The following is a 12,672-nucleotide window of genomic DNA, read 5'->3' on the forward strand; positions in this document are numbered from 1 at the left end:
TGTGACTCAGGGGCAATCAAGGGCCCATAAACATTGAGTCTCCGTGGCAGAGGGCAAACACATCTTCTCAGTAATGGGGTCAGGAGCAGTTTCAAGCAAGTTCTCAGACAGTTAAATATGAACTGATCTGACATTTGTTTTACAGTAAGAATAAAATTCTTTTCTATACAAAAAGTTAGCACAGTAGCACAGAACCTATGCCCTATATAAATCTCATTTACAAAGAGAGAACGAGGCTAATAAGCAAAAACTCTGATCCAGTCATCCTCGTTTTCCTTATCTAGCCTCAATTTCTTAAAACAGCACTTTGGAAAGACCTCCCAGGCATCTCAATTGGGAAAAATAAAAAAGAAAAAAACAACTTGTAGTCACCTCTCCCTATCCTACAGTAGAGGTGGAATGCTCTATCATCCTGCATTTTTTTTCCCTGTAAATGCAGACCTGACAAATAAAAAACAATTCAGCCTGTTCATTTTGGCTCTTATTCTGTTCTCTGCACCTTTGTGTTGAACCAGACCTGTCCACTTCCCCTCCCCTTTGCCCACTTGTATTTAGGGGGGAAAAAATGAGTAGCTTGTGTAAGCTGCACATTTGAGAAAGTGTTAGACTTTTTCTTCCTAAACCAAATTTTTTCAAACCTTCTGAAATTCTTTAGAATTGCTTTTGAATGCATCTCTTTACCTGGTAAAATATGAGCAAAAATATTCATCTTTTCATCGTTTAATTATTTTTATTGACTTACTTTCTTGTCTTACCCTAGAGAGTTCTTACAGTGTAAAATAACATTGACTATTTGATTAAGCACTTTCATAGTACTTTTCAAGACTTTCAAAGCTGCAATGTCAAAATAATAGTCATATATCAGCATTGGTATAATCAAATGCTAGATAATCTCGGCTCCTTGACAATCCCTTGTGTGTCCTGTGAACCTAAAAAGTTTATTGAGGCGATTCAATCCTTAGACATATGAGCTACAGCTATATGTGGGCATCCATTAAATGCACACATAATGCAGCAGTAGAGAAAGCCTGCGGCAGTTCTAGAAAGGAAAAAAAAAAAAAAGAAAGAAAATTTAAAATATTATCTAATGTACAGCCAGTTTTTCAGTGAGGGCTGCAGGCAGGACAACCAAATATTTGAATGGCTATTTTTTGAGCTTTAAACTGTCAGAGACAGCTGAACTGAAAAAGAATCATATTATTATCATTGTTATTATTTTAAAGTAGCAAGAATAATAAGTATATTCTCAAAATAAAAGTGGGTGAGGCGCCCTCATATTTACAGCATTTTGATCCTACAGTTTGCCTCTGTGTATGTCAAGTTTTGAGAAGCATTTTTGTTTCCCTTCAGAAATGAGACCCATTTCCACATGACACTTTTCTTCACCAACCTGTCTCAAGCTAAAAGCTAGTCAAATAGTCTCTCCACATAATAAATTATCAAAAACACACCTTAAGTGGAGTTTGCTTTTATGGTGTTAACCTTTCTTTGTGCTTTACTGGTGAACTGAAATGAAACCAGTGACAAGGTTATGGACAATTCTGGTATTTTGATTTGGGATTTGGAGAGAAACTGGGGGAATGGTTTGCACTGGTGTGTGGAAATTCAAACTGAAGAACTCCACTTATCTTCAGTGTTCCCAAAGATAGAATGTATTTGGGTGTCCTCATATACATTTAATATATTTAGGCACTGATACTTCAAATCTATTCAAGACTAAGTGTGAGCCTTGTATAAAAAAAGGGTCAAGTGTCTATGTGAATGCAATATTTTCTAGGAGGCAAAAGCAAGGGAAGAGGGCTGGTCTAGGAAAAAATGAAAAATAAGGAGATTAGGGTCCAGTTGATTTAAATTTTCATAGTGCCGAAAGAAGAAGGATGCTGGAGAGTCCCTCTTGTTTGAACAAAAAGAGGTGAATGAAATCTGCTCTCCTTTGAGCAGATTTCTCCATTTTCTTGAGCTGTATCTTTAGCTTTGAATTAAGAAAGTTGAAACTGAAAGATTTCAGAACAAAAAACGTTGCAGTTCAGAAGATGTTAATATATCATTGTGCTAGAAGATGGTTATAAATAGGCAGCAAAATTTCCTTGGTTTTGAGTAGTTGGAATTAGTCCTTTGGGTTCCACAATTCAGTGAAATTCACTGAAGCTTTAAGAAATGTGTTGTTGTTGGTATTGCATAGGTCTGAATGAAGTGAAAGAAGAGCTGTTTGTTGTGGTTTAACTCAGCAGGCAGCTAAGCACCACACAGATGTTTACTCACTCCCCACCCACAGCAGGGGGGTGGGGGAGAAATCTGAAAAGTGAAAGAACTCGTGGGTTGAAAAAAGGACGGTTTAATATGAATAAAAAAGAAGAAATAATAATAAACAAATGGGAAAACAGTAACAACAAAAAGAATAAACACAGCAAGTGTTGCACAACACAACTGCTTACCACCTTCTGACAAATGCTCAACCACTCCCTAAGCAGAAGCTGCTCTCCTGGGCCAAATCCCCCAGTTTATAGTTCAGCATGACATCATATGGAATGGGCTATCCCTTTGCCAGTCTGGATCAACTGTCATGGTTCTGTCCCCTCTCAGCTCCTTGTGTGCTCCCAAATCTTTGCTGGCAGGCAGCATGAGAAGCTGAAAAGTCCTTGGCTCTGTGCAAGCACTGTTCTGAGGCAACTATAATATCAGTGTGTTATTAATATTATTCTCATCCTGAATCCAAAACACACCACCATACCACCTACTAGGAAAAAAGTTTATTCTGGCTGAAGCCAAGATCTGAAGAAATGCAGAGAAAAATATCCTCAGTGTCCTTGTGACTAATACACCTCAAGAATAAGGTTGATCATTTCATAAGCCACAGACTTCCTTAGTGTTCACAGAACACAACACAAAATGGTAACCCACTTTTAATTTAGTCTAGATTTATTAATGCTGGACTATAATACTCTGAATTACTTTAATTCAGGTCATAAAGAAGAAGGAAAAGTGTAGGACTCTGCTGGGACCAAATCATTCTGCTCCTTTTGTTGTGGTCACTTGTCCTTTCATAAACACTAGTTTTAGAGATTTTGATTGAGCTGGTGTCTACAGTGTTGTGCGCCTTATGTATGACTTACTTCTCCATCTTTAATTAATCTCTGGTTTTGTCTTGGCTCAGGAATTTGCAAATCCAAGTAGTTAAAAAGCTAGATGACTTCAGGATTTTGTAAAGCTAATAGCTGTTTTCCAGGAAGCTGTTTTCCACTATCACTAAGGCCTGTTGTTTTATTCAGTAGTATGAAATATTATATCCAGTCCTGCTACTATTAATCTAAACTAATAACTAAGCTTAGGACTTTCAAAAATATTGAATTGAGAACCTGGTGCTCACCTGTAGAACTCATCAAGGTTTAGTCCTCTATGTGTTTAAGTATGTATATCTCTTTTACTCTGGGCTCTGAGCCCTTGGATTTCATCTCTGTGAAGATTCCTGGTTTTTACTGATGATTTGGTCTTATTTTACTAGTATTAGGATTGATTTCCAAACAAGTGCTGTACACTTGAAAGAAATTTACTATCCTTTTTGGAAGCTCATTGTTCCACATTGTTCCATTTGGAAATCAACCTGATCTGGTTTCTGTCACCATCCTCCTTACAGAACTTTGGCATTTCTTTCCTGGAATATGAAAGAAGTTGTGTTACTAAATCCAAACTTTAAAGTAAAAAGCTTAATATATACGTTCAACACAAAACTTACCTACTTATTCTCTTTTTCCTTTGTGTTCTGTATTAGTAAATAGGATTTAATGACCTGTTTCTTCTCTTAATTTTTCCACACTTGCAAAACTTCTGCTTGTTTTTCATTGTAAACATAGGTAGCATGGTTTGATGCCTTCTTTAGTCCCGTTTTGTTGTTGTTGTTGTTGCTGTTTGCAAAGCTGCATCTTACAGCATCATTTCACATTTTTGAATTAAATCATTAAAAACCTTACAAACATCTAAGATGAATCTAACACACCATATTCCATAACAATTGTATCTTACATTTAAGTTTCAGTCTTCATATCATCTTTATTATTTGATACCATCTTTAGTAGAGTTATGGTACACCAGATAGGGTCATTACAATGTACATTACCCAGATAATGAACACGGTGAAAGTGTTCATTCAGACCAATATTGTAACACTCTGAATATACTGAAGAATTCAGCATATTCACATAACTGAGATCACATCAAGGTCAATGACTGTGAAGTAAAATATCAAAACTGTATCTAAGTAAGAATCAATATAAATATATCCCATTTTCACAACATAAACATGTATAAAAGTGTCAGTCACAAAACATATATTAAGTGCTTTTCTGTTTGTAATTGCAATATCATCTTATGTTCACCTACAGTAAATTACAAAGCATGCCTTCAGGCACGAGTTGTCCTTAAAATAAGATTCTACTATTCTATTATTTTATATGGACATTTTTTATAAAGCTAGTGTGTCAGAAACAAGCTATGCAGTAAAACTTGTATGCTACCTATGCTCAACTACAAACCAGTTTCTTTAACTTCAGAAAAATTTACTCTAGTTCAAACTGAATGGAAGGACACGTCAGTCAAGCTCCTACACAGAGAGAGAAAGAGGAAAGAAAAAGCAGGCTGGGGAGGTGGATAGGGTTGAGTTCAGTAGATGGTGAATAAAAAGGAAAGAAGGAAATGTGTTTACTTTCAGAAATGTACTATCATAGTTACAGGGATAACATTCAGTTAAGATGTTCAAACTTACTATTTTACCAGGTAATTTTTGCAGATTTCTTTGATTGGCCAATGTATTTAGATAAACCTATGAGTAAAACTACAGATACGTGTTTATGGCTGTTGAGTCAAAAACCATACCAAGCCATTTCCAGTATTCTGAATAAATCCACGTGTTGTCTGAAGACTGAAATAAAGAATATATCAGCATGTATTTTATCCAACACAAAATTATTAATTAATATCCATGGGAAAATGTATTTCAGTTAATTTGAGAGCAGTCCAGTAAGAGAGAAGAACTGAGGGAAAATGTTGACTTAAATTTTATGCTTTGTGTTTCCAAGGCAATGTATCACATAACTTTGAAGAAAAATCATATGTAATCCTGCCTTTTCTTAGCAGACATTTTATTTGTATTGTCTATCTCCTTTTCCCTCTTTAACAGGTTTTAAGAATATATCTGTTAATGCTGTCTGTCTCATTACTTTTCTGTGTACTTACCATCTCATGACAGTAATAGAAGTCATAGCTGGCTTTGATGATAACTTCTTTGCTCTCAAATTACTGACTTTTCTCTCTGTTCAGTTTTCTCTACTGTCTTATGTGTCTGGGAATGGGGCAATTCACTGAACTTTCATTTGAACTTTTACTGAAAATCTACACAACATCAGCAGAATATCTTATCTAATGTTTCCTCAATATAAGGTCTTTCTTTTTCAAGAAGCTTTTGTTGTGAAACTTTCTTCCTATAAAGCCAGCACATCCAGGTTTTTAACCATTTCTCTACTGTACAGCCTATCACTTCCTATTTATATTTGATATCATTAAGACACTATTCAAATGAAACAATGTACTCAGATAGAAGCATTTTTACGCTAGCATTTTTAATTTACAATGCAAAAAAAATCAGATAAAATAAATGCAAGAATTTATCACCCCTGTCAGAACTGAGATATGTCAGGGAATTAAAATCAACTGTTTGTATCTCATGAAGTGACTGCTATAACTCTCACATAATCATATAGAAAATGAAAGGAAAATGCATGCTGGAAAAGACACATTGCTTTCACAGGAATGGACTTACTTTGTATATTCAATAAGTGACTATGTTTGAGCTGACAGGAGCTAGGTTTTTAGCTGTAGTAGTTGAAATATTCCTGTTATCTCTTTATTTCATTACTGGGCCGCAGAGGTGAGGGAGACAGAAACTACATTATATAAACTTTATGTATTACTGTATACAACCCTTCTCATTTCATTTCATTTAGACAGTCAAAGATAGTGTTAAACTAAGTGCTTAGGCTGCATGATGCCAAGGACTGTGAAATTATGTTACTGAATAAATGACAGTACTTATAAAAATGATTTTGATATAGTTCACCTGTACTTTCTGATGAAAATGGATGTTTTCAATCACGTGGGGTTATTGGAAAATGATCCTTCATAAATAAGTTACAGTGGCTATAAGAGCACTACTTGATTGCATTAAGGTAACTGAAAAATATTTTTAAAATGTGCTGTGAAGATCTTGTCCTTATTTAAATATGTGTCAATATTGACTGCTACCTTCAGTTCAGATTAAAGTGTTTTTCTTGCATATCTTCACACAAAAAGGACTGTATTTCCTCTCTCATGTTTTCTACAATTGTGTTCTAATTGCAAAGTTCACTGCACAGAAGAATAAAAGCCCTGATCATGAAAGAGTTTTCTGTATTTTGATGAAATATCAAATATAAAAGTTAAATTGCCTGTATCTTACCAAGCATCTCTGGGGACGTTTGAGTTTAGTGGAAATAAATAATTGCAGAGTAAAAAGGCTATCTGAGATGATGGATGCTCAAGGGAGTGAGAATGGATTTTTCACTGCCAGGTCACTGGCTCGAAGTTGACCCATTTCAGTGGAGGCTAAATGAGGCTACCTTCTACTCCTCGCTGGCTGTGTGAAATTTGTTTGTGGATTAATCTAGTTCTGCATAGATTTGTGTTTAGGATGCAGAAACGACATGATACTCATTTAAAATTTCAGAAGAGAAAAATAGGTACTTCTAGAGACTGTGCCATTAGACTAACATTTTAGCTGAAAATGCAGATAGTGAGTGAGTAATAGCAATAGAGCGAAGCCTGTACTGCCTTGCCTCCATGTGTGCTCTGTAGATCAAGGGCTTCATTTTGTCAGTCTATTCACAGATTCACTGCAAGTAATGTTTGTTTACTTAAAATATACCTATTTAAATCCAAGGAGAAATTCTGTAATTACCACTGAAGAAAATTGCTTCCCCTAGCAGAATTTATGCTCAAAAAAACGTTTATAATTCTGTAGAAAATACAGACTGTCTTTTTTTAATTAAAACAAATTTGGGGAAAAAAAAGTTACCTGTAATCCTAAGGAAAAAGTTCTCATAATTTATTCATTAGGAAGATACCTTTCAGATTTTCAGTTGTGAAGTAGGCAGTTGTTAAAACAGAACATAGCCAATGACTAATCTTTTTTTAACTGCTTTTTCCCTTTGGTTAAATTCTTGAAATATTCAAGTTAGTCTGTGTAATACGGTCTATGCTAAGCAAGATATCCATAGTTTATTTATATATGCACTTTATTCTGCTATTAAGTAAACATTTTGTTTGGCTTCTTAATATCATGGTGACCATTTCACTAGTTAGTATATGTTCTGAAATTGGAGCAATACTAGAAAGACACATACAGGTATACTCCCCCACACTCCTCATGCTATTATGACATATGTGTCAGGAATGAAAAAAAAACTTTTTTTTTTAAATTTTTACCCCCTATAGAAACTACAGAAAATCCTGCTCCAAAGTCTCCTTAGCATGTGTCTTAGTGTTGTGTAAGCAACAGAGTTGGAAACTTTTGGCAAGAAATACTCAGCAGTGAAACGGTGCTGTTCAGCTAGAGAGGACTAAGATAAGGACTAAGACTAGAGACTGTCAGTAGCCTAACTGTTGTCACAACAATGACACCAGAGACTTTTGATACTGGTTCAGAAGAATTGTAACCAATTACTTTTAAAACATTTAAGGGAGAGACTGACACTGCAGGACAGAGATTCTGGGATAAATGCTTACTAGATATTTTAAAAATTGAACAGTTTATGTCTTTAAACTGCTCATGTGAAGAATTTCAGGGTTGGCTGCTCCTTGAAATAACTTCCTGTGAGTTCTTCTGTACTGCCTGTTTCCAGATAGCAATATGAGAATGAATGGCTAAATAGAACTTGAAAACGATCTATGTCCTGAAGTGCTAAAAACGGTCTCCCCGTGATTTCAAGGGTCTCCACCACCAAGGTGTAGAAAAGACTTAAGAAGATGAATTAAGAGGAAGCAAATACGAGAGTTCTGATGAGGGATGTTTTGAAACCAAGTTCAAAACACAAATGTCATCGTTAAATTGCCATAACTGTGACAGACAGTGGTCCCAAAAGGAGTTATTGTTGTGGATTAACTGGTTAGCCTCGTCGTCTATCTTGGCTTATTGAATTGATATTTTCCTCTGCATAAGTAGATTTTATTTGGTCTTTTTAATCACATCGGAGTTCACATTTTCTATCCATTTCATCAAAATAATTTTTTTGGCTATGACAAGTAGGAACAAGATCCTTAAAGTAAATGAGATGTCCAGTTCCAGTTGGATTATTTCATTCTCTCTCATGGTGTTGTTCTTTCTACATCCATAGCCATGAAATTCACTTCTTCATTGCTGTCATTAGAATGTGCATGAATGCACTCTAAGCACGGTGTAAGACTCTCGGATACTTTTAGGGATCATGTAGAATAAAAGAAATTTAACCGTGTAAGCAAAGCTCACATTTGGAACATGTTCTTTATCTGATCATACAGAACAAAATTTAAATAATGAACATTTAGATTTGTTGGCTAATCAGATAAAGAAAATACTTTCCAGTGGTGTGCCATTGATACTATTGACTATTTGAGCTTTATTCATTTTAAAAGAGAAAAGTAAGAGATGTAGCAAAACTATACCTCTAATTAAGTCATTTTAGTGTAGAAGAGTCATACAAATCGTATCATTGATCTGTCTCAAAATATAGTGCTAGGAGTTTATGTTATCTTGCTTTACTATATAAACACTGCTTACTTCAGAACTTCATTGTTTCTGTGGTTAGAAGGTTTTAGTATGTTCATTTCATACCTAAGGAAGAGCAACACAGAGGAGACCTTTTATTAACATTCTCAAGTCCCATTTTTAAATTACTTTGATTTCTAGATGCCAAAATCACAGAGTACCTGAGGGCCATATTTTAAATTATTAGTTGTAAAATACTGACATATAAAAAGTAGGTTAACAAAGTCAGAACAAAAACAATTAAAATTTTATGTGAGACAACATCAGAATCAACTGCATACTCTCTTTAGCTATTACAGCTGGTGCTCTACCTGAACCTAAACAGTGGAAACTTTGGTGAATCTGTGTACTCTTACAGCTACTTTGCAAGAGTGGAATTGATACATGACTTCAAGTTTTTTGGGTTTTTTTTGTTTGTTTGTTTGTTTTTTGTTCTATTTTTAATCTCAAATATCATTTAAGAAGATGATGTGCTGTTGTATTGTAATAATAGCCTTAGAGAATTTTTTGTGCTTCATTGTGCCCCCATCGGCTCTTGTTCTGTCACAGGTCACCACCCAAAAATCAAAACAAAAAAACCCCAGATTACTTTAAAATCCAATTATTATTTGGTTAATGTTCATTCAAATGTTTTTCACATGGCTTTGGCAGTCTTAACCCAGTCTTTGACAATCCTAACCCATTAATGAAGTCCATAGAAAGAAATATACGTTCTTCTGAATTGCCTTGTTAGCATATTTTTCTCTAGGATTCATATGGAATAAATCAGTGCAAGTTTTCTTACTTAGCTTCAACATTTGCATGTGTTGCATTAACTCACTGTGAACATCTATGGTCACGTCACATGCCATTCTATTATTCTTTGTTGGCATAAAAAGACAGAACATTTAAAAATATATTATTAAAAAATCATCAAAAGGAACAACCAGCTTTGATCCTCATGTCTAATTAATTGCACATTTAATAGATTTAGCTCATACAAATGTGGGATAGTTACTGTACTGTAAACAATTAATAACAATGTATGAACAGTTGTTTGTTTTCTTCATCTTGCCTTACAAGTGGAAAAAGACAGACACCTACATTTCAAACATCAGGAGAGAGGCTAAAGCATACTATGTCTGATCTCTTAGTTATTTACATTACCTAGGGTTTGAAAAGCATTCCTCTTCCAAGGGCTTTTCAGTAATTTGGATTATAAGCAGGTAGCACATCTATGCGCTTCCCTGAGCATCATTTGTAAGTCAGCATAGACACTTTCACAAATCAGTAAAACATGAGCAGGTGTAATTTATAAAGCCTAATACACCAAGACCCATTCATTAAACTATACATCTATACAGCAATTGATGTATATTGATGCAATTCCTTTGCAATATGCGAAAACCTTGGGGACAGACAACCTTATTTAGAATCATAAGCTACATCACAAACTTCTTTGATCTAGGTATAAAATGAAGCATAACATAAACCTCTTTCTTTTTAATGAAAATGTTAATGGAACTACCCATTTCAAATCTTTCATTGTACATAAAATGCTGTGATATATGCAGTGTTATTCACGCATAATATACATTCGCTTTTTTCAATTACTCTTTGACAAAATCCCACCAAACACAAAAGAAATGAATCGTCCATGATGAGTGAAATTTTACCTTTGGTTACACAGCAGTAGCCCATTGATTTTGCAGAGTATGATTTCACAGTGAATGAATCACTATAAATGTCTGCTGATCTATACTCTCAATATGTTTGAGTATTTGTGCATATGTACATATAGCTCATACAACCCCTGAAGCTCTCTGTACTCTGCAATTTCTCTGGGATGGCAGACATTAAGAGAGTGAAAGGTGCATATTTTCCCAGCAGGGATCAAAGCAGAAAAATAGCACTACTTAGATAACCTTTCTGCCAGGCTCCCTCTACAGTGGAATTCCCATTTGAACATATTTCCCAGAGCTGCATCTCCTCCCTCTCCCTGCTTAACCGTTTCTATACTAGTGGTGGTAAGTAGGAGGTGCAATGAAAGGTGAAACCAAAATGTTTTGATGCTGGGGGCTTTGATCCTTCTGCTCTTTTAGGATCTCTCGTATCTGAAGCCCTCAATTGAGCCCTGAGAAACTTCTGGGAAGAAGGATGGTCTTAAAGTGTTTTCATTCTTTTTTTGCTTCTGCAGTTTTTTTTTCCCACAGAAGGGCGTATTCAGATTCCTAAAAAAGGCTTTGAAAGGCATCCAGAGAGGCAATCACATGCATGTGCAGCTATTTTTTTCACAGGCAAGAATATATGGAATGTGAATGGAGTTTCAGCATAGCTCTGTGAGTGTGAGTATGAATTGAGACTGTGGGCAAATTCCATTAATTTCTAGGTAAATTAATCTGCATATAGCCATTGAATTGCTAAATTTGTATGATTGAAAGCAGGAAAACCTGTCTGCATTTGGTTGTTAAGACAATGTTTAATTAGAATGAAGATCTTTAAAAGTGAAAAGTGGCACAGAATAACACAGGCTTTACAGTATCTCTAGAACATGATTCTGCCAAATACAGGATTTCTGAAGAGAAAAATGAATATTAGTCATGCTTTACTTGCACAAACAGTAATATCTGAAGTATTTCTAACCATAGATTAATCTTAAGTAGAAATAAATATTTCCCAAAGACTAGGCAATATATTCTTCCTCTCCAGGGGAAAATGATGTAATTGACATCTGTGCAACTTAAAGTTTTCAAAATGCAAATTAGTTCAAGCAGATCTGATTTTCACATTCAACATAGCCAGTAGAAATTAGAATTTTTGCTCTGCATTTTTGCCCGTCATTTTTTATTCGTTATCCTCCTGTGTAAAAAATTTCAGCTCATCCAGTAATATGAAAAATGCCATGTTAATTTAGTGACTACTGGCTGGGAGACTGACTCTGCAGCCTTGCAAAAAAAAAATGCTGCTTATGCCAACAGTACTCAGACTGCAGATCCATACACTATACCTACAAGCAAGGGATACAATTGCAGCCATTCAGATCGATTATTGGATAAGACAGAAGCAAATGTATTATATGTTCATTGAATACATTGTTTGCTGTGAAAAAACATAACTATTTGTAATTTATTGCTTGCACAGTTGTTTTAAGATAAAACATTTACCTTTTGCTATTTTTGTTACTGTAATTGTATTTCCAGCTTTACTTTCTAGGATTGCCCTCTATGCTTGTATTCGACAGCCTAACCAGAATGTCATAATTCTTACAGAAATTTTACTAGTTACTTCTTCTTAACTGAATTTTAGTTTTGAATCTGAGACTTCAAAATGTAAAGAATGTATTTTTTTTCCTATCCGAATATAAAGTTATTGGAAGTAAAAACATGCCCTTTGTTTTTATGCCTCTCTCTGAAGTACATACATGCTCAGTATTTAGAAAAGCACACTAATGCTGTTGTTGTTTGAAGGGTGTTTACTGGGTGTAACTTGTAGGGCTGCAAGTAAAGCAAAACCCATTCATGTTTGCTTGACTTTTTTTGTTTGGCATGACATAGAATTGCTGTGTTTGTGGTATCTTTATTTAAACTTTGATCCTCTGTGAAGAGCCACAGCTTCTGTATTTCTCAGCAACACTGTACAACACTGTACCCCAAGGGTGACATATCTCTCTGATTCTTAAAATGTTGTATTTCAGATGTTACATCCTACCTCTGAATACCAACTTGCTAAGGAAAATATAGCTGTATTTTCCAGAAGAAACTGAAGTTGCATCAGGTTGATTTTCACCCTCTAAGTTACTTAAGCAATGTATGACATTATACAAACTGAAAACAAAGGGCAAAATCCTACCTGCCACTAAAGAG

Source organism: Phasianus colchicus, chromosome 4 (assembly GCF_987193195.1).
Source record: "Phasianus colchicus chromosome 4, bPhaCol1.hap1.1, whole genome shotgun sequence".
NCBI classification, from domain to species: domain Eukaryota; kingdom Metazoa; phylum Chordata; class Aves; order Galliformes; family Phasianidae; genus Phasianus; species Phasianus colchicus.